Raw genomic sequence first — 26,951 nt, 5'->3', positions numbered from 1 at the left:
CCCTTCAAAAAACTATCCTGTAATTACTTGAACTCATGTTCCAACTCATGGAACATGAGGAGCAATTACAGCCCACCAGAGCAACCAGCAGCAAAGAAACAATTATATGCAAGCTGGACTAGACAAAAATAAAGCAAAACGTGGAACAAGAAAATCAAAAACTTAGCTTGTCCTGAAGATTACTGAAGCCAGAAGCTGAGGTAACAAAACACTCTGATAACCTTGATAGCCGGCGGGGAAATGACAAGAAAGCCCGGTTAAATAGGAAACTCCCAAATGCTAATAGAACAGGTGGACACCAGAGACAGCAGAACACAAATCACCCAGTACCATCAGTAACCACCAGATGGAGCCCAAAAACAGAACTCACAACAGTACCCCCCCCTTGAGGAGGGGTCACCGAACCCTCACGAGAACCACCAGGGCGACCAGGATGAGCCCTATGAAAGTCGCGAACCAAATCATCAGCATGAACATCAGAGGCAACCACCCAAGAATTATTCTCCTGACCATAACCCTTCCACTTGACCAAATATTGGAGTTTCCGTCTGGAAACACGAGAATCCAAGATCTTCTCCACAACATACTCCAATTCTCCCTCCACCAGCACCGGAGCAGGAGGCTCAAGCGAAGGAACAACAGGTACCTCATACCTCCGCAACAACGACCGATGGAACACATTATGAATAGCAAACGATGCCGGGAGATCCAAACGAAACGACACAGGGTTAAGAATTTCCAAGATCCTATAAGGACCGATGAACCGAGGCTTGAACTTAGGAGAAGAGACCTTCATAGGAACAAAATGAGAAGACAACCACACCAAGTCCCCAACACGAAGTCGAGGACGCACGCGGCGACGGCGATTAGCAAACTGCTGAGCCTTCTCCTGGGACAACTTCAAATTGTCCACCACATGACTCCAAATCCGATGCAACCCATCCACCACCATGTCCACTCCAGGACAATCAGAAGGCTCCACCTGACCAGAGGAAAAACGAGGATGAAACCCCGAATTACAAAAGAAAGGAGAAACCAAGGTAGCAGAACTAGCCCGATTATTAAGGGCAAACTCGGCCAGCGGCAAAAAGGTAACCCAGTCATCCTGATCAGCAGAAACAAAACACCTCAAATAAGTTTCCAAGGTCTGATTAGTTCGCTCCGTCTGGCCATTCGTCTGAGGGTGGAATGCAGACGAAAAGGACAAATCAATGCCCATCTTAGCACAGAACGTCCGCCAAAATCTAGACACAAACTGGGATCCCCTGTCAGAAACGATGTTCTCCGGAATCCCATGCAAACGAACCACATTCTGGAAAAACAGAGGGACCAACTCAGAGGAGGAAGGCAAGTTAGGCAAGGGTACAAGATGAACCATTTTAGAAAAGCGGTCACACACAACCCAGATGACGGACATTTTTTGAGAGACAGGGAGATCCGAAATAAAGTCCATGGAAATGTGCGTCCAAGGCCTCTTCGGGATAGGCAAAGGTGACAACAATCCACTGGCTCGAGAACAGCAAGGCTTAGCCCGAGCACAAACCTCACAAGACTGCACAAAAGATCGCACATGCCTCGACAAGGAAGGCCACCAAAAAGACCTGGCCACCAAGTCTCTAGTACCAAATATTCCAGGATGACCTGCCAACGCAGAAGAATGGACCTCGGAGATGACTCTACTGGTCCAACTATCCGGAACAAACAGTCTCTCAGGCGGACAACGATCAGGTTTACCCGCCTGAAACTCCTGTAAAGCACGTCGCAAGTCTGGGAAGACGGCCGACAAAATCACCCCATCCCTAAGGATACCAGTGGGCTCAGAATTTCCAGGGGAGTCAGGCACAAAACTCCTAGAAAGAGCATCCGCCTTCACATTCTTTGAACCTGGCAGGTATGAAACCACAAAATTGAAACGAGAGAAAAACAGTGACCAACGAGCCTGTCTAGGATTCAGACGCCTGGCAGACTCAAGGAAAATCAGATTTTTGTGATCAGTCAAGACCACCACACGATGTCTAGCACCCTCCAGCCAATGACGCCACTCCTCAAATGCCCACTTCATGGCCAAAAGTTCCCGATTACCAACATCATAATTCCGCTCAGCGGGCGAAAACTTCCTAGAAAAGAACACACATGGCTTCATCACCGAGCAATCGGAGCCTCTCTGCGACAAAACCGCCCCCGCTCCAATCTCGGAAGCATCAACCTCAACCTGGAAAGGAAGCAAAACATCAGGCTGACGCAACACAGGAGCAGAAGAAAACCGGCGTTTAAGTTCCTGAAAGGCCTCCACAGCCGCAGGAGACCAATCAGCAACATCAGCACCCTTCTTAGTCAAATCCGTCAAAGGCTTAACAACACTAGAAAAATTAGTTATAAAACGACGATAGAAATTAGCAAAGCCCAAGAACTTCTGCAGACTCTTAAGAGATGCAGGCTGCGTCCAGTCACAAATAGCCCGAACCTTGACGGGATCCATCTCAATAGTAGAAGGGGAAAAAATATACCCCAAGAAAGAAATCTTCTGGACTCCAAAGAGACACTTTGAGCCCTTTACAAACAAGGAATTAGCCCGCAGGACCTGAAACACCTTCCTGACCTGCTGAACATGAGACTCCCAGTCATCAGAAAAAACCAAAATATCATCCAAATACACAATCATAAATTTATCCAGATATTCACGTAAAATATCGTGCATAAAGGACTGAAAGGCTATGTGCACACTTTGCAGATTCCACTGCGGATTTTTCCGCAGCGGAATTGCAAAATCCGCAGTGAAAACCCATCGCGGTTTTTACTGCGGATTTATCGCGGTTTTTACTGCGTTTTCTTCTGCGGATTTTCAACTGCAGTTTTCTATTGGAGCAGCTGAAAATCCGCAGAAAAGAAGTGACATGCTGCGGAATGTAATCCGCAGCGTTTCCGCGCGGATTTTTCTGCAGCATGTGCACAGCGTTTTTTGTTTCCCATAGGTTTACATTGAAATGTAAACTCATGGGAAACTGCTGCGGATCCGCAGCGGTCAAATCCGCTGCGGATCCGCAGCAAAATCCGCAAAGTGTGAATATAGCCAAAGACTGAAGGAGCATTAGAAAGTCTGAAAGGCATTACCAAATACTCAAAATGGCCCTCAGGCGTATTAAATGCGGTTTTCCACTCATCACCTTGCTTTATTCGTATAAGATTATATGCACCCCGAAGATCAATCTTAGTGAACCATTTAGCCCCCTTAATGCGAGCAAACAAATCAGTCAACAAAGGCAAAGGATACTGATATTTTACGGTAATCTTATTCAAAAGACGATAATCTATACAAGGCCTCAAGGACCCATCTTTTTTGGCCACGAAAAAAAAACCTGCTCCCAAAGGGGACGAAGATGGACGGATATGTCCCTTTTCCAAGGACTCCTTAACATAATCCCGCATAGCAGTATGCTCTGGCACTGACAGATTGAACAAACGACCTTTAGGAAATTTACTACCAGGAATTAAATCTATAGCACAATCGCAATTCCTGTGAGGAGGAAGCAAACTGAGCTTAGGCTCCTCAAAAACATCCTGATAATCAGACAAAAATACAGGAACCTCAGAAGGAGTAGATGAAGCGATAGAAATCGGAGGTGCATCATCATGAACCCCCTGACATCCCCAGCTTAACACAGACATTGTTTTCCAGTCAAGGACTGGATTATGAATTTGTAACCATGGCAGACCAAGTACTAGAACATCATGTAAATTATACAATACCAGGAAGCGAATCACCTCCTGATGAACGGGAGTCATACGCATGGTCACTTGTGTCCAGTACTGAGGTTTATTCATAGCCAAAGGTGTAGAGTCAATTCCCTTCAAAGGAATAGGGACTTCCAGAGGCTCAAGACTAAACCCACATTGCTTGGCAAATGACCAATCCATAAGACTCAGGGCAGCGCCTGAATCTACATAGGCATCGACGGAAATGGATGATAATGAGCAAATCAGAGTCACAGACAGAATGAACTTAGACTGTAACGTACTAATGGCAACAGACTTATCAACCTTTTTTGTGCGTTTAGAGCATGCTGATATAACATGAGCTGAATCACCACAATAAAAGCACAACCCATTTTTCCGCCTATAGTTTTGCCGTTCACTTCTAGACTGAACTCTATCACATTGCATTGTCTCAAGTACCTGTTCAGAAGACACCGCCAAATGGTGCACAGGTTTGCGCTCCCGTAAACGCCGATCAATCTGAATAGCCATAGTCATAGACTCATTCAGACCCGTAGGCGCAGGGAACCCCACCATAACATCTTTAATGGCCTCAGAAAGGCCATCTCTGAACTTTGCAGCCAGGGCGCACTCATTCCACTGAGTAAGCACTGACCATTTCCGAAATTTTTGACAATATATTTCTGCTTCATCTTGCCCCTGAGAGAGAGCTAATAAAGCTTTTTCAGCCTGAATCTCCTGGTTAGGTTCCTCATAGAGCAAACCCAATGCCAGAAAAAACGCATCCACATTAAGCAACGCAGGATCCCCTGGTGCCAATGCAAATGCCCAATTTTGAGGGTCACCCCGCAGGAAAGATATAATAATCTTAACCTGCTGAGCAGGGTCTCCAGAAGAGCGAGATTTCAAAGAAAGGAACAGCTTGCAATTGTTCATAAAATTCAGAAAACTAGATCTATCTCCAGCAAAGAACTCTGGAATAGGAATTCTAGGTTCAGACATAGGAGCATGTACAACAAAATCTTGTATATTTTGAACCTTAGCAGCAAGATTATTCAAGCTGGAAGCTAAACTCTGGACGTCCATGATAAACAGCTAAGGTCAGAGCCATTCAAGGATTAAGAGGAGGAAAAAAAAAAAAATCAGCCAGGCTGCAATTAAGGCTAGGCAGCAACCTCAGAGGAGAGAAAAAAAAAAAAAAACTTCCTCAGACTACTTTTCCTCCTACTTCAGCCCAAACATTTTGGCCGGCTATACTGTCATGATTCCAATGGCAGGGAATCACAAAAGGACAAGCACCAACGAGCTCTAAGGTGATGGAACCTGAGCTGACCGCGACCCTAAACCTGAACACACAAATAACAATAGCCGGGGAACGTGCCTACGTTGGTCCTAGACGTCTCGCACCAGCCGAAGATCTAACTTCCCCTATTAGAAGAAACACAGACCTCTCTTGCCTCCAGAGAAATACCCCACAGAAATAGCAGCCCCCCACATATAATGACGGTGAAATGAGAGGAAGGCACATACACAGTATGAAAACAGATTCAGCAAAATGAGGCCCGCTAAAACTAGATAGCAGAGGATACAAAAGTAAACTGCGCGGTCAGCAAAAAACCCTTCAAAAAACCATCCTGTAATTACTTGAACTCATGTTCCAACTCATGGAACATGAGGAGCAATTACAGCCCACCAGAGCAACCAGCAGCAAAGAAACAATTATATGCAAGCTGGACTAGACAAAAATAAAGCAAAACGTGGAACAAGAAAATCAAAAACTTAGCTTGTCCTGAAGATTACTGAAGCCAGAAGCTGAGGTAACAAAACACTCTGATAACCTTGATAGCCGGCGGGGAAATGACAAGAAAGCCCGGTTAAATAGGAAACTCCCAAATGCTAATAGAACAGGTGGACACCAGAGACAGCAGAACACAAATCACCCAGTACCATCAGTAACCACCAGAGGGAGCCCAAAAACAGAACTCACAACAGGTACCTGTACTGACCGCAGTCCCTAAGCTCAACACAACACTAGAAGTAGCCGTGGGATGCTCCTGTCACTCCCTAGGCACCTCGTCACAGCCTGAGAACTAACTACCCCTAAAGATAGAAACAGGAAAACTATCTTGCCTCAGAGAAAATCCCCAAAGGATTGATAGCCCCCCACAAGTAATGACTGTGAGTGGAGAGGGAAAAGACATACGTAGAATGAAACCAGGATGTAGCACAGGAGGCCAGTCTAGCTAGATAGATAGGACAGGACGGAATACTGTGCGGTCATTATTAAAAACTACAAAAAATCCACACAGAGTTTACAAAAATCTCCACACCTGACTAAAGGTGTGGAGGGTAAATCTACTTCCCAGAGCTTCCAGCTAAACTGAATTAATCCATACTGACAAGCTGGACAAAACATAGAATGCACAGAACGAATAAGTCCACAACGTGTGGACAGAAAAGAGCAAAGAAAGGACTTATCGTTGCTGAACTGGTCAGGATCTCAGGGAAATCCAAGAGAGATGTGAATCCAACCAGGAACCATTGACAAGTGGCACTGGCTGAAGGGAAGAGCCAGGCATAAATAGCCGAGCAGAAAGACAATCAGTGGAAGCAGCTGTAGACTGCTAAATCCAAGGAGCAGCCATTCCACTTAAAACCACCGGAGGGAGCCCAAGAGCAGAACTCACAAAAGTGCCACTTACAACCACCGGAGGGAGCCCAAGAGCGGAATTCACAACACACTGTGACTGCATCTGGCTGCGACAGTCCGCCACTGCTGCACGGACTCAGGATCACGGCCTCGGCGGTCCTTCTTTCTATTGCTTCCACTTTTTTGACTGCTCCTTCTGGCTCAGGGTCCTCTGTATCCGTGGTGCTCCAGCTCCCGATGATCCTCCTCACCAGCTGCGGCACACAGACAGGTAACTCCCTCAGCAATATGGTCGCTATTCCTGTCACGCCATCTTTCTCTTCTGGGCTCCACCCGTTTGTGGGCGGAGTCATTTTCGGCTGCTGCACCAGTTTCCTTGGGTTCTGCTGTATGGGTGGGAACTTTTTCTTTGCCCGCACACATTTAGGGCAGGTCTTCTTCACAGGGGGAGCAACCCCTTGCCTTTTGGCACCAAATCTTTTCAATGACGCCCACGAAAGACGGCAACATTTCTCACTTTTGCGCCAGTGGCCACCATCTTCTTGATAGCGGTCGGCGCCATCTTTAAACCTTCAACAACTGCCATCTTCAATTATTTGATGGCAGACAACATCTTCACATCACTGCAATCTCTCGTCCATTCCAATGGGGAACGTGCCGGAAGCGCTATCTCAGCTGCTCCCACCCCAGTCGTAGACCGCGGATCCTCCTCTGACTGTCTTAGGGTTTCAGGGCTGCTGGGTTCAATCCTGTTGACTACGCCAAATGTAACAAGGTGGCACAGGGTAGTAGTCGCGAGCGAGTATACTATGGCAGAGTCAGTCCACATCCCAGCCCCTTGCACATAAAATGTCAGTTCTAATCCCAGCCCTGGGTCACAGATGGTGACCTCAGTCCTGCAGCTGTTCTCCACAATGGGACGATGTCCTCCGGATGATCCATGCTTCACACTGTATAGGGCCCAACAGTGGCAACTTGTATTTTAATTATAAAGGGGTATAAATGAACAAGAGATGAATGATTCCTATTCTGTCCCTAAACATAGCAACGGCTGCAGCAGCAAAGTCCATGACTCTCAGCAAGCTCTCCGGAGCCAAAGTCTTTAGTGGGGCACCAACACAGTCCTTGTGCCCTGTTCCACTGCCTGGCAGTCCTTGGCAGGTTGAAGTCTCCAGACGGGGATTCCTTCTGTCCCAGACGAGGATCCACTTATGCCACAGACGGGGACTCCTTCTGTCCCAGATGGGGATCCACTTATGCTCCAGATGGGGGCTCCTTCTGTTCCAAGCAGGGACACACACTCTGCTTCAGGCCCTCCTGCCTGGGCTCTGACCAGGAAGCAGGAGCTTCCTGCTCCCTTGAGGCAGCAAGGCCAGCCCCCTAAATTAACCCCTTCTGTCACTGCCTCTAGCATCTGCACTGTGCCTCTAGTCCTTGGCAGATTGAAGTCTCCAGCCGGGGATTCCTTCTGTCCCAGACGGGATCCACTTATACCCCAAATGGGGCTCCTTCTGTCCTAAACAGGGACACACTTGTGCCCCAGACGGGGACACACACCCTGCCTCAGGATGTCCTGCCTGGGCTCTGAGAAGGAAGCAGGAGCTTCCTGCTCCCTTGAGGCTGCAAGTCCAGCCCCCTAAATTAACCCCTTCTGTCCCTGCCTCTAGCATGTGCATAGGAAGCACAGCACATTTAACAGGGTATAACATTAAGGCATAAGTGGTACATAGCATTATTGAACAACAGCGAAATATTAACATATTATCAACATCCATGTACACCATCTGGGTACCGCATAAAGTGCACGGGACCAGCATGAAGGAGAGAGGGAGCACCGAGGGTATCCGCCACCTCCTTACATCTCCATCCTGTCCCCATGTCTCCATTCTGCCTCATGTCTCCATTCTGCACCATGTGTTTACATCCTGCCCATGTCTGCTATCCTGCCCGTGTCTCCATTTTGCCCCATGTCTCTATTCTGCCCCATGTCTCTATTCTGCCCCATGTCTCTATTCTGCACCATGTGATTACATCCTGCCCCATGTCTCCCATCCTGCCCCCGTGTATCCCATCCTGCCCCTGTGTTTCCCATACTGCTTCTGTGTCTCCCATCCTGCCCCCATGTCTCCCATCCTGCTCCGTGTCTCTATTGTGCACCATGTGTTTACATCCTGCCCCATGTCTTCAATCCTGCCCCCGTGTCCCCATTCTGCCCCATGTCTCCATTCTGCACCATGTTTACAACCTGCACCCATGTCTCCCATCCTGCCCCATGTCTCCCATCCTGCCACAGTGTCTCTCATCCTGCTCCCATGTCTCCATTCTGGCCTGTGTCTCCATTCTGCCCTGGGCTTGCCACTTTCAATAAAAAGAAAAAGAAAACTTTCTCCTTACCTTGCCACGCTCCAGCATTCCCTCCAGGCGTTTCAAGCACGGACTCGCCAGCGAATGACAATGGCGTTATACGCCGGCGATGTGCGCGCTGACGTCAGCTGCCAGCCTCCGATTGGCTGGCGGCTTTTAACTATTACCGTGCGGGCCCGCATGTCAATAGAGTTTAACTAATCCTGCATCTCAGTCACTGGGGCCTGATGAGCAGAAGAGAAGGGGCCCGATGTGGGCCCAATACGCCAGTCAGGACAGTAATGCCCTGATGGCAGCCCTGCTCATATTACCCCAGGAACCTCTTATTACAATAACCTGGCTCCTGATCCTCTTATTACCCCTGTAACCTCTTATTACAGTAACCCGGCTCCTCATCCTCTTATTACCCCTGTAACCTCTTATTACAGTGACCCGGCTCCTCATCATCTTATTACCCTGTAACCTGGGGGGGACACTGACAGCTTGGGGTCCCTGTACAAGAAATGCGTCTGGGGGCCCCCCTCCTTTTATGGCAGCAAAGCTACAGATATACATATAGCCACACATATATCTTACAGAGTCTCCTTTATTATGTATATTGCCTTCTCTTATTGCACAGTGCCCTCTCTTGTTATGTACAGCTCCTTCCCTTAGATATCGGATTATATAGAGCCCTGTTTTTTATTACATACCGTCCTCTATTGTTAGATATATAATGCAATGATGGCTGATGAAACATGGGAAAGCTTCTTTTCTAATGGAGGTGCTAATGGACTGGTCGTCTGGTCACCGGCTACTCGATCAGCAGTCATTTTATATTCTAAGAGAGCGGGCTATATAATAAAAGAGGGCCCTGTGAATATCAAAAATACCCTATGTAAGAGACAGTGCTGTACATAACAGCAGAGGAAGCTATATAATAAAGGATAGCACCATATATAACTAGAGAGGATGGTACCTAATAAGGGATGGTGTTATACATAATAAAAGAGGAAACTAGGTAACTACACAATAAGTGAGTGCACTATATACTAAGGGACTGTGCTATACAAAATAAGTGAGTACACTGTATACAATGGGACTGTGCTATACATAATGAGTACACTACATACTAAGGGACTATGCTCTACATAATGAGTGAGTACACTATATACTAAGGGACTGTGCTATACATAATAAATTAGTATATTATGTACTAGGGGACTGTGCTATACATAATAAGTGAGTACACTATATACTAAGGGACTGTGCTATGCATGTGGCTACATTCCTGGATCTGTGTGCAGTGTCAGTGTGCTGCACACTTTTACAGACGCATTGGGCATATCCTATTCTGATCCTCAAAATCGGATCAGAACAGAACATTCTCTGACACTCACAGACCTCATTCTCGTATCTGTGCTTTCCATGTATGTGTGAATGGACCTATAGAAAGCTACGAGTCTGTGTGCCGTCTGATAAAAAAAATCTGGCAGCACATGGACATTTCACACAAATGTGAAAATATAGCCTATGGGATTCTACAGATCACCTTATCACTCCATGTCACGCAGTGCAGATACAGAATATTTACATCCAGGCACTTACTGCTGATGTCTTGTCTGATTAGAGCTGTTTTCTGTCGTTTCTTCTCCATCTGGTCAGACCTTCATGTCGACATCTCCCAGCCACGACTCATCTTGTCACGATGATCTTCGCAGCCCTGAAAATAACAAGGTCACATACATTGAATACACTTTTGTCTCTCCCCTCATTACAGATATGTAACCCACCATTAAACATATAAAGTGATAAGCAGCACTGTGCCCCCCAATAACTATAATCTCTGACTCCCAATAATATAAATTGTTCAGTCTGTGACTCTCCCCAATTGCCTGTAAGGCTATGTGCACATGGAAAATATGCAAGGTTTACAGCAGGGGTGTCACACTGCATTCCTCGAGGGCTGCAAACAGGTCATGTTTTCAGGATTTCCTTGTACTGCACAGGTGACAATTTAATCACCTATACAAATAATGAGTTGGTGATTAAATTATCACCTGTGCAGTACAAGGAAATCCTGAAAACATGACCTGTTTGCAGCCCTCGAGGAATGCAGTTTGACACCCCTAGTTTACAGGACAAGAAAAGTGAATGAGATCCCTGAAGTCTTATGCACATGCTGCTTATTTTTTCCTTGCAGATCTGCAAAATATCAATTCTGGCAGTGTATTACATCCGTACTAATGGAGAGAAATGCGTTAGAAAAGCATGGCAAAAATGTGAAAAAAAAAAAAGAATTTTAAGCAGCGTTCTTCCTGCCAACACATTAGGACATGCAGCAGAATTTTCTCCTGCAAATCGTGAACGTGTGCAAATAGCCTTATTCCTCCCTGTCCTGTGTCCCCTCATCATTCATTATAAGTCCTTGATAGCATCATAATGATTTTGGTGGTGGAAGAAGATGCAATTAGATACTGAGCATCCTCCGCCACCTCCCAATTCACTTCAAGTCCCTGACAGCGTCTTCTCCCAACTTTCAATTCAATATAAAGGGCCTATGCACCTTACTGCTTCCTCTCCCCAATACATTTTAAGTCCCTGATAGCATCACAATGAATTGTGAGATGGGGAGGACGCTATCAGGGGCTTAGCACCCTCCTTCACCATCCAATTCATTTTACATCCATATCTAACATCCTCCTCCCCCTCCCCCCTAAGTCCATTATAAGTACCCCTCCTCCCCCTCCCCCGACCAAAAGTCCATTATAAGTCCCCCTTCCTCCCATTCCTTTCCCCCACATCTCTATCATTGTCCTCTCCCCACCTTCATTATTGCCCTCTCCACCACCTCTGTCACTGCTTTTTCCACCACCTCCATCATTGCCTTCTCCACCACCTCCATCATGGTCCTCTCCACCACCCCCATCAGTACCCTCGCACCACCCCCATCATTACCCTCTCCACCACCTCCATCATTGTTCTCCCCCACCTCTCCCCAATGTATTGTGAAAAAAAACCTCACTTCTCTGCACATTCCTATGCAGCATTGTCGTCACCAGCAGCATTCTGCCTGACACATGCACACTGTGAATGCTGATATCACCCAGCCGCGCGCCTGTGTCAAACAGAAAGCGCTGGGCAGGAATCAGAGGATGGATCCCTGCAGCTCCGCTCTGCTGCTATTGTGTCCTGTAGGCATACAGGTATCGCTCCCTGGCCACCGCACATGAAGGCAATCTGGCCATGAGCCCCTTGGAGCCTGGGGGCTGGAGAAACAGGCCAGATTGCCCTCATTATTAGCCGCCCTCCTCCACCTCTCGTCCACGGTGCAGCTGCAGCCGGTGTGTCCACCCCTGCTGTAACCTCTTATTACAGTAACCCGGCTCCTGATCCTCTTATTACCCCTGTAACCTCTTATTACAGTAACCCGGCTCCTGATCCTCTTATTACCCCTGTAACCTCTTATTACAGTAACCCGGCTCCTGATCCTCTTATTACCCCTGTAACCTCTTATTACAGTAACCCGGCTCCTGATCCTCTTATTACCCTGTAACCTCTTATTACAGTAACCTGTCTCCTGATCCCCTTATTACCCTGTATCCTCTTATTACAGTAACCCGGCTCCTGATCCTCTTATTACCCTGTAACCTCTTATTACAGTAACCCGGCTCCTGATCCTCTTATTACCCTGTACCCTCTTATTACAGTAACCCGGCTCCTGATCCTCTTATTACCCTGTAACCTCTTATTACAGTAACCCGGCTCCTGATCCTCTTATTACCCTGTAACCTCTTATTACAGTAACCTGTCTCCTGATCCCCTTATTACCCTGTAACCTCTTATTACAGTAACCCGGCTCCTGATCCTCTTATTACCCTGTAACCTCTTATTACAGTAACCCGGCTCCTGATCCTCTTATTACCCTGTAACCTCTTATTACAGTAACCCGGCTCCTCATCCTCTTATTACCCCTGTAACCTCTTATTACAGTAACCAGGCTCCTGATCCTCTTATTACCCTGTAACCTCTTATTACAGAAACCCGGCTCCTGATCCTCTTATTACCCTGTACCCTCTTATTACAGTAACCCGGCTCCTGATCCTCTTATTACCCTGTAACCTCTTATTACAGTAACCCGGCTCCTGATCCTCTTATTACCCCTGTAACCTCTTATTACAGTAACCCGGCTCCTGATCCTCTTATTACCCTGTACCCTCTTATTACAGTAACCCGGCTCCTGATCCTCTTATTACCCCTGTAACCTCTTATTACAGTAACCCGGCTCCTGATCCTCTTATTACCCTATAACCCTTTATTACAGTAACCGGCTCCTGATCCTCTTATTACCCTGTAACCCCTTATTACAGTAACCGGCTCCTGATCCTCTTATTACCCTATAACCTCTTATTACAGTAACCGGCTCCTGATCCTCTTATTACCCTGTAACCCCTTATTACAGTAACCGGCTCCTGATCCTCTTATTACCCCTGTAACCTCTTATTACAGTAAGCCGGCTCCTGATCCTCTTATTACCCCTGTAACCTCTTATTACAGTAACCCGGCTCCTGATCCTCTTATTACCCTATAACCCTTTATTACAGTAACCGGCTCCTGATCCTCTTATTACCCTGTAACCCCTTATTACAGTAACCGGCTCCTGATCCTCTTATTACCCTATAACCTCTTATTACAGTAACCGGCTCCTGATCCTCTTATTACCCTGTAACCCCTTATTACAGTAACCGGCTCCTGATCCTCTTATTACCCCTGTAACCTCTTATTACAGTAAGCCGGCTCCTGATCCTCTTATTACCCTATAACCCCTTATTACAGTAGCCGGCTCCTGATCCTCTTATTACCCTGTAACCCCTTATTACAGTAACCCGGCTCCTGATCCTCTTATTACCCCTGTAACCTCTTATTACAGTAACCGGCTCCTGATCCTCTTATTACCCTGTAACCCCTTATTACAGTAACCGGCTCCTGATCCTCTTATTACCCCTGTAACCTCTTATTACAGTAAGCCGGCTCCTGATCCTCTTATTACCCCTGTAACCTCTTATTACAGTAACCCGGCTCCTGATCCTCTTATTACCCTATAACCCTTTATTACAGTAACCGGCTCCTGATCCTCTTATTACCCTGTAACCCCTTATTACAGTAACCGGCTCCTGATCCTCTTATTACCCTATAACCTCTTATTACAGTAACCGGCTCCTGATCCTCTTATTACCCTGTAACCCCTTATTACAGTAACCGGCTCCTGATCCTCTTATTACCCCTGTAACCTCTTATTACAGTAAGCCGGCTCCTGATCCTCTTATTACCCTATAACCCCTTATTACAGTAACCGGCTCCTGATCCTCTTATTACCCTGTAACCCCTTATTACAGTAACCCGGCTCCTGATCCTCTTATTACCCCTGTAACCTCTTATTACAGTAACCCGGCTCCTGATCCTCTTATTACCCTGTAACCTCTTATTACAGTAACCCGGCTCCTGATCCTCTTATTACCCTGTAACCTCTTATTACAGTAACCCGGCTCCTGATCCTCTTATTACCCTGTAACCTCTTATTACAGTAACCCGGCTCCTGATCCTCTTATTACCCTGTACCCTCTTATTACAGTAACCCGGCTCCTGATCCTCTTATTACCCTGCAACCGCTTATTACAGTAACCCGGCTCCTGATCCTCTTATTACCCTGTAACCTCTTATTACAGAAACCCGGCTCCTGATCCTCTTATTACCCTGTACCCTCTTATTACAGTAACCCGGCTCCTGATCCTCTTATTACCCCTGTAACCTCTTATTACAGTAACCCGGCTCCTGATCCTCTTATTACCCTATAACCCTTTATTACAGTAACCGGCTCCTGATCCTCTTATTACCCTGTAACCCCTTATTACAGTAACCGGCTCCTGATCCTCTTATTACCCTATAACCTCTTATTACAGTAACCGGCTCCTGATCCTCTTATTACCCTGTAACCCCTTATTACAGTAACCGGCTCCTGATCCTCTTATTACCCCTGTAACCTCTTATTACAGTAAGCCGGCTCCTGATCCTCTTATTACCCTATAACCCCTTATTACAGTAACCGGCTCCTGATCCTCTTATTACCCTGTAACCCCTTATTACAGTAACCCGGCTCCTGATCCTCTTATTACCCCTGTAACCTCTTATTACAGTAACCCGGCTCCTGATCCTCTTATTACCCTGTAACCTCTTATTACAGTAACCCGGCTCCTGATCCTCTTATTACCCTGTAACCTCTTATTACAGTAACCCGGCTCCTGATCCTCTTATTACCCTGTAACCTCTTATTACAGTAACCCGGCTCCTGATCCTCTTATTACCCTGTAACCTCTTATTACAGTAACCCGGCTCCTGATCCTCTTATTACCCCTGTAACCTCTTATTTCAGTAACCCGGCTCCTGATCCTCTTATTACCCTGTAACCTCTTATTACAGTAACCCGGCTCCTGATCCTCTTATTACCCTGTAACCTCTTATTACAGTAACCCGGCTCCTGATCCTCTTATTACCCCTGTACCCTCTTATTACAGTAACCCGGCTCCTGATCCTCTTATTACTCTGTAACCTCTTATTACAGTAACCCGGCTCCTGATCCTCTTATTACCCTGTAACCTCTTATTACAGTAACCCGGCTCCTGATCCTCTTATTACCCCTGTAACCTCTTATTACAGTAACCCGGCTCCTGATCCTCTTATTACCCCTGTAACCTCTTATTACAGTAACCCGGCTCCTGATCCTCTTATTACCCCTGTAACCTCTTATTACAGTAACCCGGCTCCTGATCCTCTTATTACCCTGTAACCTCTTATTACAGTAAACCGGCTCCTGATCCTCTTATTACCCTGTAACCTCTTATTACAGTAACCCGGCTCCTGATCCTCTTATTACCCCTGTACCCTCTTATTACAGTAACCCGGCTCCTGATCCTCTTATTACTCTGTAACCTCTTATTACAGTAACCCGGCTCCTGATCCTCTTATTACCCTGTAACCTCTTATTACAGTAACCCGGCTCCTGATCCTCTTATTACCCCTGTAACCTCTTATTACAGTAACCCGGCTCCTGATCCTCTTATTACCCCTGTAACCTCTTATTACAGTAACCCGGCTCCTGATCCTCTTATTACCCTGTAACCTCTTATTACAGTAACCCGGCTCCTGATCCTCTTATTACCCCTGTACCCTCTTATTACAGTAACCCGGCTCCTGATCCTCTTATTACCCTGTAACCTCTTATTACAGTAACCCGGCTCCTGATCCTCTTATTACCCTGTAACCTCTTATTACAGTAACCCGGCTCCTGATCCTCTTATTACCCCTGTACCCTCTTATTACAGTAACCCGGCTCCTGATCCTCTTATTACCCTGTAACCTCTTATTACAGTAACCCGGCTCCTGATCCTCTTATTATCCCTGTAACCTCTTATTACAGTAACCCGGCTCCTGATCCTCTTATTACCCCTGTACCCTCTTATTACAGTAACCCGGCTCCTGATCCTCTTATTACCCTGTAACCTCTTATTACAGTAACCCGGCTCCTGATCCTCTTATTACCCTGTAACCTCTTATTACAGTAACCCGGCTCCTGATCCTCTTATTACCCTGTAACCTCTTATTACAGTAACCCGGCTCCTGATCCTCTTATTACCCCTGTACCCTCTTATTACAGTAACCCGGCTCCTGATCCTCTTATTACCCTGTAACCTCTTATTACAGTAACCCGGCTCCTGATCCTCTTATTACCCCTGTAACCTCTTATTACAGTAACCCGTAATAGATAGATAATAGATTATAGATGGATAGAAAATAGATCGCAGATAGATAGATAACAGATTATAGATAGAAGATAGATAGATAGATAGATAGACAGATAAAGTTGTGCTCAAAACTTTACATACTGCGGCAGAATTTTGCTTTACAGTAGGAATGGTGTTCCTTTCATCATAGGTCTTGTTGACCTCTCTCCAAATCTAACGTTTATAATTGTGGCCAAAAAGTTCAGTTTTGGTCTCATCACTCCAAATTACCTTGTTCCAGAAGTTTTGAGGCTTGTCTCTGTGCTGTTTTGCGTATTGTTGGTGAGATACTTTGTGGCATTTGCGCAGTAATGGCTTTCTTCTGGCGACTTGCCCATTTTTCTTCAAGTGCCTCCTTATTCTGCATCTTAAAACAGCCACACCGCTAGTTTTCAGAGTCCAGTATTTCAGCTGATGTTATTTGTGGGTTTATTTTTGCATCCCAAACAATTTTATGGCAGTTGTTGAAGACATTTTTATTGGTCTACCTGACCGTGGTCTTGTTTTTACAGAGCCCCTGATTCTCCATTTGTTAATCACAGTTTGAATACTGCTGACTGGCATTATCAATTCCTTGGATATCTTTTTGTATCCCTTTCCTGTTTTATGCAGTTCAACTACCTTTTCCCGTAGATCCGCTGACAATTATTTTGCTCCCATGAGTCCCAATACAGAAACGTAAGTGGCTGGATGAAAGATGCAAGAGTCTGTCTGGATCCCAGAAACTCACTCAGCTTTTAGGCACAAACACTGATTATAAGCAAACAGGACACAAGTGAGGATGTTACCTTTAGTAGCCATTCAAACCTATTTGTGTCAACTTCTGTGCATGTCATTCATCAGGCCAAAATCACCAGGGTATGTGAACTTTTGATCAGGGTCATTTGGATGTTTTGGGTTGTCATTATGATTTAAAAAGAGAAAACACAGGAGTTTGACACTAAATGGCTTCACCCAACCACTAACCATGAGTGGAGAAAAAGTTTTGGTGTTATCATTCATATTCTCTAAAAAAAAGGCCAAGAAAGCAAAAATTCGGATGGGGTATGTAAACTTTTGAGCACAACTGTATATAGTAGATAGATAATAGCTATGTAGATAATATAGAAATAATAGATAGGTGATATATAGGTAATAAATACAGTAGATAGATAAATAATACAGTAGATAGATAATAGTCTCTGAAGGAACTTTAGCTAGGTGGATCAGGGAAGCAATTTCTTTGACCTATACAGCGAGTGGTGTTGCAGTTCCAGAAGGTCTGAAGGCTCACTCCACACGAGCCGTGGCAACTTCCTGGGTAGAGAGATCAGAAATGTCGATTGAAGAGATATGTAAGGTGGCTATGTAACAAGGTGGCACGTGGGGGGTAGTTATGGCCGAGTTACTTAAAGACACAGTCCACAGACAGAGTCCACTGAACAGACTGTCAGTGAGCACCCCCGGCCCCTTGTACATAAAATAGACAGGACGAACACAGTTCCTCTCACAGGTTACCTATTCTTTCCATCCACTGTGGTCCAGCAATCAAAATCCAGGGTCACTGCTGTGATCCAACAGGGATAACTTTATTTTATGCTTTATGTTTTTATGCTCTCCAGCCTGCTCTCCTGCCTTGTCTGTCTATGAAGTGCATATAGTACAGCATCCATCTTTTCACACAGACTTACCTCTACTCCCAGATTCCACTTGGTATGTCTTTCAACTAACCCCAGCTTTACCCATCCCCCCTCCACCCATGTTATTTATGACCTTGTTTACTCTGGCTTGATTGTATGCTTCTGGTCCACTCTTAATTCTCTGACCAAGATGAGCAGAGACCACTCCTCTCTGCTTCACACCTGAATGCGTTCAGTAGTACATATATTGCATAGCACAAGTCTGCAATGTCTTTAGTCTGCATCCTATAAGTGTGTCCTAGAAGTGTGAAGATTACTGTACAATTAAAACCAGAAGGGAACTGAAGGGAACTGGAGACAGTCAGGCCATGTTCACACAGTGCGTTTTTTTGCCGCTGCGGTTCCGCAGCTGTTTTCCATGCAGGGTACAGTGTACTGTACCCTATGGAAAACAAGAACCACTGTGCACATGATGCGGGAATCGGGAAAAAAAGCCACGCTGAATAGCCGCGGTAAAAAAGAAGTACCATGTCACTTCTTTTTTCGGAGCCGCAGCGGTTCTGCACCCATTGACCTCCATTGTGAGGTCAAACCCGCAGTAAAACCCGCAGATGAAAAAAATATCTGCGGGTTTTACTGCGGTTTGTGGTGCCGAACCGCTGCAGCAGGAAGTGCGGGGAAGCGGGCGGAAGTGCGTGGGCGGAGTGTGGCTGCCCCCCCCGTGCTCCGATCCCGCCCCCCGTGCTCCAATCCCACCGCCCCGTGCTCCGATGCCCGCCCCCAGTGCTCCGATGCCCCCCCCCGTGCCCTAATCTCCCCCCCTTATACTTACCCGGCGTCCCGGTGTCCGTCCGGCCGTCTTCTCCCTGGGCGCCGGCATCTTGCAAAATGGCGGGCGCATGCGCAGTGCGCCCGCCGAATCTGCCGGCGGGCAGATTCGTTCCAAAGTGCATTTTGATCACTGAGATAGGTTATATCTCAGTGATCAAAATAAAAAAAAATAGTAAATGACACCCCCCCCCCCTTTGTCACCCCCATAGGTAGGGACAATAAAAAAAAATTAAGAATTTTTTTTTTTTCCACTAAGGTTAGAATAGGGTTAGGGGTAGGGTTAGGGGTAGGGTTAGGGTTAGGGTTAGGGGTAGGGTTAGGGGTAGGGTTAGGGGTAGGGTTAGGGTTAGGGGTAGGGTTAGGGTTAGGGGTAGGTTTAGGGGTAGGGGTAGGGGTAGGGTTAGGGGTAGGGGTAGGGGTAGGGTTAGGGGTAGTGGTAGGGGTAGGGTTAGGGGTAGGGTTAGGGTATTTTCAGCCATTTTAACTGCATAGAAAACTGCATAAAAAAAAGGATCAAAAAAAGGATCAAAAAAGGACAAAAAAAGGACCAAAAAAAGGACCTGTGTTTTCTGCCAAGAGCTGCAGTTTTTTAAAAAACAGTCCTGAAAAAAAAAGGATGGAAATCAGGAACGTGTGAACATACCCTCACTGTAAACAATGTTTCTGTTTGTTTTCACTTTCACCCCTATAATCCTTCACCTTCTGCTAACTCCCCTAATCCCTACTCCTAGTAAGGAACTGTTCATCTCTACCTCAATCCTCCCCATCCATCTCACCTCCTCCTCAAAACTGATCCTGAACATACAATCCTCTGTCTCCAAGCACAGACAGCCCCCTCATGCCCTCTCCTGCTCCCACCTGCTAACACTTTCTCTGCTCCTTCTCACTGCTGGTGATATCTCTCCAAATCCTGGTCCTCCTCACCACATCCCCACAGTCAGTTCTTCCTGTGCTGTTCCATGTAAGTTATGTTCTTTAGTTTCTATGTATTGTATTTTTCTATGTGTATTGTTATATTTTACTCTGCTGCCACCCAATGGCCTTTTTCCGTATGGCAGCTTGTTATTCATTAATTCTTGTGGGCATGTCTTCCACTTCCAGTTCAGGGGTCAGGTCTTCTCTTCCTCTGGCAGCCATTTCATTTTCAGTTTTTACTTGCTGTTGTGAGAGGACACGCTTGAACCAGGCTTAGGAAGGCATCAGTCTTTCGACCTCTTGCTGCTCACACTTGCAGTCATACTTGGTGCTACATCTTACTGTACCTTATCTACACCTGCATTTCTGGAGAAAGAACTGTAACATAGTAACATAGTTAGTAAGGCCGAAAAAAGACATTTGTCCATCCAGTTCAGCCTATATTCCATCATAATAAATCCCCAGATCTACGTCCTTCTACAGAACCTAATAATTGTATGATACAATATTGTTCTGCTCCAGGAAGACATCCAGGCCTCTCTTGAACCCCTCGACTGAGTTCGCCATCACCACCTCCTCAGGCAAGCAATTCCAGATTCTCACTGCCCTAACAGTAAAGAATCCTCTTCTATGTTGGTGGAAAAACCTTCTCTCCTCCAGACGCAAAGAATGCCCCCTTGTGCCCGTCACCTTCCTTGGTATAAACAGATCCTCAGCGAGATATTTGTATTGTCCCCTTATATACTTATACATGGTTATTAGATCGCCCCTCAGTCGTCTTTTTTCTAGACTAAATAATCCTAATTTCGCTAATCTATCTGGGTATTGTAGTTCTCCCATCCCCTTTATTAATTTTGTTGCCCTCCTTTGTACTCTCTCTAGTTCCATTATATTCTTCATGAGCACCGGTGCCCAAAACTGGACACAGTACTCCATGTGCGGTCTAACTAGGGATTTGTACAGAGGCAGTATAATGCTCTCATCATGTATATCCAGACCTCTTTTAATGCACCCCATGATCCTGTTTGCCTTGGCAGCTGCTGCCTGGCACTGGCTGCTCCAGGTAAGTTTATCATTAACTAGGACCCCCAAGTCCTTCTCCCTGTCAGATTTACCCAGTGGTTTCCCATTCAGTGTGTAATGGTGATATTGATTCCTTCTTCCCATGTGTATAACCTTACATTTATCATTGTTAAACCTCATCTGCCACCTTTCAGCCCAAGTTTCCAACTTATCCAGATCCATCTGTAGCAGAATACTATCTTCTCTTGTATTAACTGCTTTACATAGTTTTGTATCATCTGCAAATATCGATATTTTACTGTGTAAACCTTCTACCAGATCATTAATGAATATGTTGAAGAGAACAGGTCCCAATACTGACCCCTGAGGTACCCCACTGGTCACAGCGACCCAGTTAGAGACTATACCATTTATAACCACCCTCTGCTTTCTATCACTAAGCCAGTTACTAACCCATTTACACACATTTTCCCCCAGACCAAGCATTCTCATTTTGTGTACCAACCTCTTGTGCGGCACGGTATCAAACGCTTTGGAAAAATCGAGATATACCACGTCCAATGACTCACCGTGGTCCAGTCTATAGCTTACCTCTTCATAAAAACTGATTAGATTGGTTTGACAGGAGCGATTTCTCATAAACCCATGCTGATATGGAGTTAAACAGTTATTCTCATTGAGATAATCCAGAATAACATCCCTCAGAAACCCTTCAAATATTTTACCAACAATAGAGGTTAGACTTACTGGCCTATAATTTCCAGGTTCACTTTTAGAGCCCTTTTTGAATATTGGCACCACATTTGCTATGCGCCAGTCGTGCGGAACAGATCCTGTCGCTATAGAGTCCCTAAAAATAAGAAATAATGGTTTATCTATTACATTACTTAGTTCCCTTAGTACTCGTGGGTGTATGCCATCCGGACCCGGAGATTTATCTATTTTAATCTTATTTAGCCGGTTTCGCACCTCTTCTTGGGTTAGATTGGTGACCCTTAATATAGGGTTTTCATTGTTTCTTGGGATTTCACCTAGCATTTCATTTTCCACCGTGAATACCGTGGAGAAGAAGGTGTTTAATATGTTAGCTTTTTCCTCGTCATCTACAACCATTCTTTCCTCACTATTTTTTAAGGGGCCTACATTTTCAGTTTTTATTCTTTTACTATTGATATAGTTGAAGAACAGTTTGGGATTAGTTTTACTCTCCTTAGCAATGTGCTTCTCTGTTTCCTTTTTGGCAGCTTTAATTAGTTTTTTAGATAAAGTATTTTTCTCCCTATAGTTTTTTAGAGCTTCAATGGTGCCATCCTGCTTTAGTAGTGCAAATGCTTTCTTTTTACTGTTAATTGCCTGTCTTACTTCTTTGTTTAGCCACATTGGGTTTTTCCTATTTCTAGTCCTTTTATTCCCACAAGGTATAAACCGCTTACACTGCCTATTTAGGATGTTCTTAAACATTTCCCATTTATTATCTGTATTCTTATTTCTTATTTATTATCTGTATTACCAGTTATACGCTGTATGTCCAGATTTCCAAATAAACAAGTCTGGATTGCACCATCCCTGGTGTGCATCATCTCTCCGGACGCTGAACAGCATTGGTCCTGTCTGCCTCACATCGAGGAAATACTGAAGGTACAAATCTTTCTCACAACCCTTAATAGTCAACCACACCTCCATTCACCTCATGTGGGGACAGAACACTTCCTTCTATCCACGCTCTATCACAAATTTCCGTAACCTCTCTAACCTTATACCCAATTGCCCAGCCCCCACTTCCCCAGTCCCACTAACAGGAGTTCTATGGAACGCTCGTTCTGTCTGCAACAAACTTTCCTACATCCATGATCTTTTTATTACTAACAAACTTTCCTTCCTCGCCATCACCTAAACCTGGCTCACCCCTTCTGACACAGCCTCTCCTGCTGCACTTTCATATGGTGGCTTCCACCTTTCTCACACACCCCGCCCCAGCAGCAAGCATGGCGGAGGAGTTGGTTTTCTCCTGTCAGATAACTGCTCCTTCACCCCAATCCCACTTCCACCCTCTATTACGCTCCCTTCCTTTGAGGTGCACTTTGTGCGCATCTACTCCCCCTCCAACCTCCAACTGGCTGTCATTTACCACCCCCAGGGCCAGCCACCACCTTCTTTGACCAATTCACCACCTGGCTACTTCATTTCCTTTCTGCGGACATCCCCACTATCATCATGGGCGACTTCAACATCCCCATTGACACTTTCCTCTCAGCTGCCACTAAACTTATATCTCTCACTTCCTCCTTTGGCCTCACTCAATGGTCTTCTGCAGCCACTCACAAAGATGATCACACATTGGACCTCATCTTCACCCGCCTCTGCTCCCTATCTAACCTCTCTAACTCACCTCTTCCTCTTTCTGACCACAATCTACTCACATTCTCTTCCCTCTCCACTCCTTGTCTACAATCCCCACCCCACAAACTTGCACACCCTCGCAGAAATCTTAAACACCTTGATACAGGGCCGGCGTCAGCACCCGGCGTACCGGGGCAAATGCCGGGGCCCTGAACAAATGGGGGGGCCCACTCGTGGCCGGGATACCAGGGAGCCCGGGCTGCTCCCCCAGCAGCTTCGCCACTACTTGAGCTCAGCCGTCACTTAAATAAACATGGCCGCGCACAGTGCACTCTGCAGCGATGTCTCTGCTTCTGCTAGTAATGACGTGGCCGGGCGGACACACAAGCAAAGTTAAAGGCACAGTGTCTGCCTGACCGCATCATTCGTAACAGACACAGCTGCAGCGTGCACTGTGGGTGGCCATGTCTGTTTAAGTGACGGCCATCGATCAAGCAGCACTCCCTCCATATCCACATGCCAGAGGAGCCTGATGGGTGACAAGCCTGGGGGAGGTGAGTGAGGCTTGTGTGTTGTGTCTGTCTGTATGTCTGTGTATGCCTGTATGATGTGCATATCTGTGTATATTAGTGTGTTTGACTGTACATATTTATGTATTTTTGTGAGTTTGTCTTCAAATATATGTATGTAAATATCTGCGTATTGTATGTGTATATCTGTGTATTGTATTTGTGTGCATGTCTGCGTATTGCATGTGCATGTCTGCGTATTGTGTGTGTGCATGTCTGCGTATTGTATTTGTGTGCATGTCTGCGTATTGCATGTGTATGTCTGCGTATTGTGTGTGTGTGCATGTCTGCGTATTGTGTGTGTGCGCATGTCTGCGTATTGTGTGTGTGTGCATGTCTGAATGCTGTGTGTGTGTGTGTGTGTGCATGTCTGAGTACTGTATGTGTGTGCAGCATGTCTGCGTACTGTATGTGTATGTCTGCATAGTGTGTGTGTGTATGTCTGTGTATTGTGTGTTGTGAATTCTGTGGCAGAGCTCCCTCCTGTGGTCACAAGTGGTACTTCGGCTGATTCTCTCTGTAAGCTTCCGTTGGTGGAGGGAAGTGGTACTGCGGCTTCTGAGTTTCCTCCCTCAGGTGATGTGGTGAGGTCGTTAGGTGCTGCTCTACTTAACTCCACCTAGTGCTTTGATCCTGGCTTCCTGTCAATGTTCCAGTATTGGACTTGTTTTCCTCCTGGATCGTTCCTGTGGCCTGCTGCTCTGCATAGCTAAGTTTTCCTTTGCTATTTTGTTTGCTTTTCTTCTGTCCAGCTTATCTATTTGTTTGCTGGAAGCTCTGGGACGCAGAGGGTGTACCTCCGTGCCGTTAGTTCGGTACGGAGGGTCTTTTTGCCCCCTTTGCGTGGTTTTTAGGGTTTTGTGTTGACCGCAAAGTTACCTTTCCTATCCTCGCTCTGTTCAGAAAGTCGGGCCTCACTTTGCTAAATCTATTTCATCTCTACGTTTGTCTTTTCATCTTACTCACAGTCATTATATGTGGGGGGCTGCCTTTTCCTTTGGGGTATTTCTCTGAGGCAAGATAGGCTTATTTTCTATCTTCAGGCTAGCTAGTTTCTCAGGCTGTGCCGAGTTACATAGGTAGCGTTAGGCGCAATCCACGGCTGCCTCTAGTGTTGTTGGATAGGATTAGGGATTGCGGTCAACAGAGTTCCCACGTCTCAGAGCTCGTTCTATGTTTTTGGATTATTGTCAGATCACTGTATGTGCTCTGACCTCTATGTTCACTGTGGTACTGAGTTGCCTAATCATAACAATTGTGTGTGTGTGTGTGTGCGCGCATGTCTGCGTATTGTGTGTGTGCATGTCTGCGTATTGTGTGTGTGTGTGCATGTCTGCGTATTTGTGTGTGTGCATGTCTGCGTATTGTGTGTGTGCATGTCTGCGTACTGTAGATGTGTGTGTATGTCTGCGTATTGTGTGTGTGCATATCTGCCTATGTGAAGGATGAGGGGGAAGGCTAGGCCCTATGTAGTATATCTATATTTCTCCTCCGTATCTGTGCATCATGAATCGTGGTATGCGGGCCCACTGAGACTCTTTTGCCCGGGGCCCACAAAATCCTGGAGCCGGCCAAGCCTTGATATACACTCACTCTCTGAATCCCTCCTCCCTCTAACAGATATAAGTTCCCTACACAATGCGGATGACGCTGCCACTCTATATAAACACCACAATAACTGTAGCTTTGGAATCTCTTGCCCTTCTCACACATACCAAAGCTCGCAAAATCAACAGACAGCCCTGGCACACCAGCCTGACCTAAGAACTGAGGCGAGCTACCAGGGCTGCTGAGTGGAGATGGAAAAGATCCCACTCCAACGAGCACTTCATCACATTCAAACAGCCCCTCACTACTTTCAAGACCACACTAACCACAGCAAAACAAACCTACTTCTCATCTCTCATATCCTCCCTGTCTCACAACCCTAAACAGTTATTCAACACCTTCAATTCTCTCCTCCATCCCCCAGCACCTCCTCCCTCCCCACTCATCTCAGCTTAAGACTTTGCCTCGTTTTTCAAGCAGAAGATTGAGAACATCAGAGATAGTTTTAGTGGACAACCCCCAGAGCCCTTCCTCCCAACTACCCAGCCATCCACCTCCAAAACCAACTTCTCCACCATTACAGAAGATCGACTCTCCACTCTACTCTCAAGATCGCATCTCACCACATGTGCACTTGACCCGATCCCATCCCACTTCATCCCAAACCTCACCACAGTCTTCATCCCAACTCTAACCCATCTCTTCAACCTATCACTAACAACTGGTGTTTTCCCCTCAAGCTTTAAACATGCCTCGGTCACACCTATCCTCAAAAAGCCCTCTCTTGACCCATCCTCTGTATCTAGCTATCGCCCTATATCACTTTTCCCCTATTCCTCAAAACTACTGGAACAACACATCCTTCTTGAACTTCTTCCCATCTATCTACCTGCTCCCTCTTCGACCGCTTACAATCAGGCTTCCGGCCACAACACTCCTCTGAAACTGCCTTAACTAAGGTCACCAATGACCTATTAACCACCAAGAGCAAGCGACACTACTCTATCCTCCTCCTCCTGGACCTGTCCTCTACCTTTGACACAGTGGACCATACCCTGTTGCTGCGGACCCTCTCATCCTTGGCATCACAGACTTGGTGCTATTCTGGATCTCATCATACCTAACTGACCGGACATTCAGTGTCTCCCACTCTCACACCACCTCCTCACCTCGCACCCTATCTGTCGGAGTCCCGCAAGGTTCAGTTCTAGGGCCCCTGCTCTTCTCCATTTACACCTTTGGCCTGGGACAGCTCATAGAATCTCACGGTTTTCAGCATCAGCTCTATGCTGATGACACACAGATCTACATCTCTGGACCAGATATCACCACCCTACTAACCAGAATCCCTCAATGTCTATCCGCTATTTCATCCTTCTTCTCCACTAGATTTCTAAAACTTAACATGGACAAAACAGAATTCATCGTCTTTCCCCCTTCTCACACGACCCCCCTAATGAACCTATCCATTACAATAAACGGCTGCCCACTCTCCCCAGTCCCACAAGCTCGCTGTCTCGGGGTAATCCTTGGCACTGATCTCTCCTTCAAACCACATATC

Source organism: Ranitomeya imitator, chromosome 4 (assembly GCF_032444005.1).
Source record: "Ranitomeya imitator isolate aRanImi1 chromosome 4, aRanImi1.pri, whole genome shotgun sequence".
NCBI classification, from domain to species: Eukaryota; Metazoa; Chordata; class Amphibia; order Anura; family Dendrobatidae; genus Ranitomeya; species Ranitomeya imitator.
The sequence above is the reverse complement of the archived record's forward strand: the minus strand, read 5'-3'. Positions refer to the sequence as shown.